We start from the raw sequence: 7,500 nt of genomic DNA, 5'->3' as shown, positions 1-7,500 counted from the left end.
ACTTTCTCTCTGGCTTCTTCCTGTTGGTGCATTGTCAAGAAGCCTCATCTTCCTCATCTTCCTGTTAGTGTTTGAGCCTCGAAGAGCTTCACCGGAATTAGGGAAGCTTAACTGCGCCGGTGTATTTGCTTTTCCTCACGCAGTGTTGGGTATTGGGAGAAATAATCGTCCTACTGTCATGATTCGTTTGGAACATTTGTGTTTGAGATCAAGCAAGAAATGCCGAGTTTTAGAATAAATTCTCTTACTTCAATTTGTTTCCTGGTACTTTAAATTTGCCTAAGGGCGCCATCCTCCATATACTGTACTCTTTAGACCCTACCTGAATAGAACGACGAAAAGGAATAAAATCCAATGCAAGAAGACACGGTGGAATTATGCTGTAAATTTTCTCCACATTCCAACTAACTGGCAAAAGAAAAACTTCAGTTAGAAAGCTTGAATATCTTATTCAATAACTACGTACCAGATACAAGTTGAAATGCATGATATTACTTACCTGCAAAAAAACTTTCGCTCCAATATCTTGCCGTTATCAAGAATGCTTGTGTACAAGTAATACAAAATGGACAACGAATTGTAGAATAATCGATATATTATCCATGTTTAAACTGGTAAAATCTCTCTCTCTCTTTTTTTTTCTGAACAATGACCCGCAGATAATTAGACGAATAAAGCCAGAAATGGTGCGACTCAGTTGCCACAACTATTTTTGCCTTTGTTTACTTTTAGTTAAGAAAATTAATATTTTCAGCTGGTCATTTAATATACACGGTTAGATTTAATATATATATATATATATATATATATATATATATATATATATATATATATATATATATATATATATATATATATATATATATGTATATATATATATATAGTATATATATATATATAATATATATATATATATATTATATATATATATATATATATATATATATATATATATATATGTGATATATATATATATATATATATATATATATATATATATATATATATATATATATATATATATATATATATATATATATATATATATATATAATATATATATATATATATATATATATATATATATATATATATATATATATATATATATATATATATATTTATATAAAGATATATGCCACGAAGGAAAAATAAACGAAGCAGGATCTGCTTATCCTGCTTCGTTTATTTTTACTCCGTGGCATATATCTTTATTTATGGATTTATCACGTTCCTAACTTTCGTGATTCAGTTATACATATATTTATATATATATATATATATATATATATATATATATATATATATATATATAGTATATATATATGCAGATATATATATATATATATATATATATATATATATATATATATATATGCATATATATATCTATTATATAGATATATATATATATATATATATATATATATATATATATATATATAGATATATATATTATTCAAAACCTCGAATTATGTACAAATCCTTATCGTATTAATACTTGTTTTAAATATGCACTGACGTAAGCTGGCAACCATTTATAATAGAATATAAATATGTATGAAATAAAAAAAAAAAGTAAATCCACTATTGAGCAATGACAACGTAATCTCGTAATTGAATAACTTTGCTGATGGAGAATCTTCTGCTTCCCTCATGAAAACGAATTTGTTTTGTTTTGTAATTTCATCATATTGATTAACATGCAGCTCCAAGTTGTCGTTAGCTAAGCTTTTACATAGAGAGTATTGCAGGTTCTATCTAAAATAACTTGAAATTATATGAATAGGTAGTAATAGGATAATAGACACAAAATATCAGATTAAAGAATGGTTACATATCTAGGTGAGTAATTGCTGTTGATATCTTAAACGATTCAGCTAAAAGGTTTTAGTTATAAGATGAAAGTGAGATTGGACAGGCAAAAGTAACAAATGTTTTCTACGTTGTGTCAAAGAAACCCCAGACTCGCGTTGATCACAATTTAAATTTTGAGCAGTGGCCCCTAAATCAGGGAAAGGGGAAACTGACGCAGCCAACCTCAGCAACAGAAATAAATGTTGGACACTTGGATAAGGGATGACCAACATGCAGTGGGATTTTCCTGTCCTTTTTTCGTCCTCTCCCCTCTTTCTCTTCCGTTTATCTGTTAGAATTAGTTCCTTTTGCCCAAAGATTAATCTCTGTGACTTTCCATTAGAACAGCACGGTTCTTCAAAAGGTGATTCTCATTAAATCTCCAAAGCCTGAAGTGGCTCTATGATTAAATTTTCATGTAATTGGTTGCTGAAAATCATTGGCGCAAGTACATTTATGTTGAAATGACTTGTTGGTTTAATACACACACACACACACACACACACACACACACATATATAGATATATCTATATATGATTATATATATATAAAAATAAAAAATATATATATAATATATTATATATATATATATAGATTATATATATAAATATATATATATATTTATTTATATATACTATAGATATATACTATATTTATTATATATATATAATATATATATATATAATATATATATATAATAGATATATGTAATATATATATTATATATATAATTATATATATTAATATACTATAGATATATATAGATATATTTATAATTATAAATATAAACCATATAATATGATATATATATAAATATATATTATATATAGAATATATTATATATATATATAATTCTTTTTTAGAAAAGATATATTTACTCTGGAGTGTATTTATTCTTCATCCATAAATAACACGTGTAGAGTAGTCAAAGCTTTGCTCCTAGACCTTGACAGTTATAGTAGAAAAGCCATATTTTTTAAAAAGGCTGCTCCTAAGATTACTATTATTTTCAAAAGATTATTTGGAATTACAAGTTTTCCTTCTGTTTAGAGGAAGGAAACACTGATGCATTAATTGATCTAAGGTTTGTGAGGACTGCTCTATTAGCGTCTTGGTAGGTATGTTAAAGATAATAACCTGCTTCCAGGATTACATTTTGTTTTTCGTAAAGGCCGTAGTATCTGTGATGCCCTCTCGTCAATTTTCTTTGTTTTTAGGGGGCCTCTTGATATGGATGGTGAGGCTAATATTGCGGGTCCAGATTTCAGTACAGCCTTTTACCATCTGAATCATGAAGCACTTATCTACGAGGTAGGCTACTGAGAATTCGTGAATCTTTGAGTTATATTTTATACGAATTTTTAATAAGGTGAACCAAACAGCTTTCTTGATGCTGGTATAATATCTGCACTACTGGCATTCCAGGTATTCCTTTAGGAAGTGTTCTTTTACCTATGCTATTTGTTATCACTATCTTAGTTACATGTGGGAAGAGCTTGAGAACAAAGTGACTGCATTTGCTGATAATGCTATTCTACCGGTTGTAGTGTTTGTCTGTGTCTTAGGTCTTTGGTTGCAGAATCCATGAATAGAGATCTGATTCGTATTCAGGAGTTGGCTCTAGGGCATGAAGCTTAACTTTCAAAAACTCTAAATGCGATAGTTAGTGGGACCCAGAGCACTTATGCCTTTGCTGATTTATATTTAATTGGTACAGTTTCAAATGTTAAGACTTTGGGCGTAACTTTTGATAAGAAAGAGTGCTTCCTCGGTTTCTCCAAAATTTTGTATCTTGCGGGAATGTTTTAAAACGTTTCTTGATGAAGCTATGTTCCATAGGTGTAAAGTGAAATTATTTTGCTTGCGGCATGAAAGGCACAAGAAGGACAAACATTCTCTGAACTCTGCTTTATTGACCTGGCTGGCTTTTCTCGCAACACTAGGAAGGCTGCTGCTGCAGTGTGCCGTTTTCTGTCAACAGGTGTAATAATAATAGGTTTGCTAGGAGGCGTTATCTTGGTAATAACGAAATACGGGATAGCTTGATTACGACAAAATTAATATTGAAGCGAGGAGATCATTCATTCCTGCTCTCTACTGAAGTTCCCTGAATTTTAAGTGTAATGGTTTTACTTTCCATATTTGTTTATTTATCACCAGTTCCTATAACGTGTCTCTTTCTGCAGGCTGGTTTCCCTTTGGAACCATCGTTGTTTATGGTATGTTCACTCAGTCCATAGTGGTTTTCAGCTGGAGATTTAAATGAAAAAAAGTAAGAGAGGAAAGTATTGTTCAAAAACCATGTACTGCCAGTCACGAAACTCAGATTTCTTCGTATCTAGTTTCATTTGATAATTATTAAAATATACATATTTTTGACTGACATGTAAGAAAATTAAGGTTTATTCTTAAAATTCAAATTTTACATATTACATAGAAAGGAATAGTTTTCCATTATGCAGAAAAAAAAACTATAAACTAATTATATGTCTGTCGTCTTTCTATTGCCAGCATTTCAAATTTTAGCAAAAGAGTTGTAAGCTTTCATATATAAACTTCCTATGTATCCCGCATTTTTAAAAATATTTCCTAAAACCGATAAATCGAATTATCCAAAAGAAATGTCCTATAACCAATGAAAATATTTCATTGCCCATGTCCGTTGGGTAATGTTCTGGTTTTTTCCCCTTTGAAAAATGGAAGCAATCTCGCCCAAATAATCTCTTTTCTATTGGAATCTGGGAATCTGATTATTTATTCCACCCCACTGATTTTATAGTTCCCATTAACATCATCCATCTTCCTTTAATATTCTTGAGGTATGTTTTGCAGAGATAAAACACTACAAAAAATGTGATAAATCTTGCTCACCAAAAAGGATTCATAGCGCTTGTTGATTTTGTTATTATTTCTCATTTGGGGAATTTTGGCAATGTTTCTCTGCTTTTGAGTCTAAGGGATTTAGAAGTTTTTGGAAGACACTGGCTTCCTTTCTGACATAAAATAATTTTTATTTTATGAATTTTTGATTTAAATTGATCATTTATGAGATCGCTTAAATTAATTCAACAATTGTATGACAATATTGTTGTTAGGGAACGGTTTTAGTAATTAATTTGTATCTGATAGCGTTAGATACATATAGAAAATATTTCTATGATGTAAATAAATCGGTTTTATATATGTTAAATGGAAACTTATATAAATCATAGCTACCAAGTTTTACAAATAGAGTAATAGATAAAGTTTCGACTAAATTCTCTTTATTTATCCCCAGTTGTTTTGGTTTATTTAATCCGATTTTGATAGAGAAAGATTTAATTCTCTTCCGTGGGAAAGAGGCCTTCGTCTTCCCTGTTTTAAGGCATCTCTCTCTCTCTCTCTCTCTCTCTCTCTCTCTCTCTCTCTCTCTCTCTCTCTCTATATATATATATATATATATATATATATATATATATATATATATATATATATATATATATATATATATATATATATATATAGTATATATATACTATGTATGTATGTAATGTATTTATGTATGCATGGATGCATTTACATACATGTATAAATATACCAAATATATTCATTCATTATATATATACCAAGTGTTTCGAAATGAGAGGTCCCCTCCACAGAATAAATGGAAAGCTATGAAGTTTTCTGTTATAGCTTATCTCCAAGTATATTATCTTATGTTTCTTTTAACCGATTTTTCATTTTGCATTTCTTGTATTCTCAGACTGAGTGACGGAGTTAGATGCTGCCATGGCTAACGACTCCGAGAAAATCAGATGGATTGACCGAATCCGGGCTATAACCTTCAGAGAGGCCAGGGATGCTGGCACATCCTCCATTTCACTTTCCTGGATAGCTAAATACATTAAAAGAGATTAATCCTTTGTTCAAAGAAACTAGAAAAAAAATCGATATGACCGTCATCGCAAAAAGAGTGAGAACCCTGGAAGGCCTGAAGTCCTTTCTCAGGAGTCAAAAGACATCATAGCTGAGGCAGTTGTAGACCAATATAGTCTTTACGTAAATTGGCGATTGAACTAGAAAAAAAAGGGGAAAGAAGAGAAGTTATAGTGCTGTATATTGTGAGTTGAAAAAATCTAGTATCAAGCCATTTCATGTTATCAGCAAGTCCAACATCACTCAGAAACAGAGAGAAGATCGTGCATGGTTTTGTGGTTCATTTCTTAAAGATTGGGATGAAGCTGACTTCCTCCATGTTGCCGCATCAGATGAATTTATTTGCACAGTCAGGAAGCAAAATCATAAAAATTACATCATTTGGGCTGCAAAGTTGGATGATATCAGCGATGACATGCGCTATCGCCAAGTTGTGAAATTTCCAGAATGTTTGGGAATTTTTCTCTATTTCACAGCCAAACGGTTAGTTATCTGTTGAAGAAGTCACATTTTTGCATGATAAGCCACCATGTTTTCAAGGCTCTTCAGATACAGGAGCTGCTTCAAAACAGTGGTATCGATTTCTTCTCATCAAATGAATTTCCAGGTAGCTCCTCTGACCTTAATGTGTGTGAAAACATTTGTAGTATCTTAAAGGATCGTGCTGAAGTGCACACAGGGAAATATGACCTGCGAACAGAGGTGACCGATGTGCTCAGGGAAATGGAGTTTGAGTCTCAGCGTTTTTGCTATTTGGTAAAATCATACCCCTCAAGAATGCAGGCTGTGGTACAGGCAGATGGAGGTCACACAAAGTATTAAATACTCAGAGAGAAATTTAAATAAATACCTGTTTTGAATTACTTTTGTTTTTGTCCATATCAATTTTAGTTTATGCTGTAGAGGGGGCCCTCTAATTTCAAAACTCCCGATTATTACCCGTTAATAATATATATATAGTATATATTATATATATATATATATATAATTTTATATATGTATTATAATATATATATATATTATATATATATATATATTATATATATATGTATATGTATATATATAATATATATATAATATAATATAATATATATTATATATTATTATAACTATTATAATATATATGATTGTATCAATGTATAGTTCACTTCCGCTCATTACAAAAGTGCTTGGAAGGAACGTATCGTCGTATTGACTAAGATGGAGAAAGTTGAGCAGATAATCTGCAAAAAATTTTGCCTAAAGCTTGGCGATACATCTGCTTAAACTTGTGCAAAGTTGCAAAAAGTATATGGAGAGGATTATATGTAACACACTCGAGTGTATGAGTGGTTCAGACGTTCGTAAGATGGCCGATAAAATGTCGAGAGTGACGAACGCTCTGGAGAGACCCGCAACCAGTAGAACTGAAAGATGAATCGTTTTCTTCGATTACAAAGAAATTGTTTATCATGAGCATGCTCCACCTGGTCAGACAGTAACAAGAAGTACTATTGTGACGTGTTGTAGCATTTGCGGGATGCTATTCGTCGAGAAAGGCCATAATTGCATGCGTCTGGTGAGTAGGAATTGCACCTTGACATCGCACCTACCAATTTAGCGCAGCTTTTTGCAGAGGTTTTTGGCCAAGCACAACATCCCCCAGATCTGACAGTCACCGCATTCCCCAGATCTTTTCCCTTGTGACCTTTTCCTCTTTCAAAAAAACACATCCCACTTGAAAGGAA

Source organism: Macrobrachium nipponense, chromosome 20, assembly GCF_015104395.2.
Source record: "Macrobrachium nipponense isolate FS-2020 chromosome 20, ASM1510439v2, whole genome shotgun sequence".
NCBI lineage: Eukaryota > Metazoa > Arthropoda > Malacostraca > Decapoda > Palaemonidae > Macrobrachium > Macrobrachium nipponense.
This window is presented reverse-complemented; position numbering follows the sequence as displayed.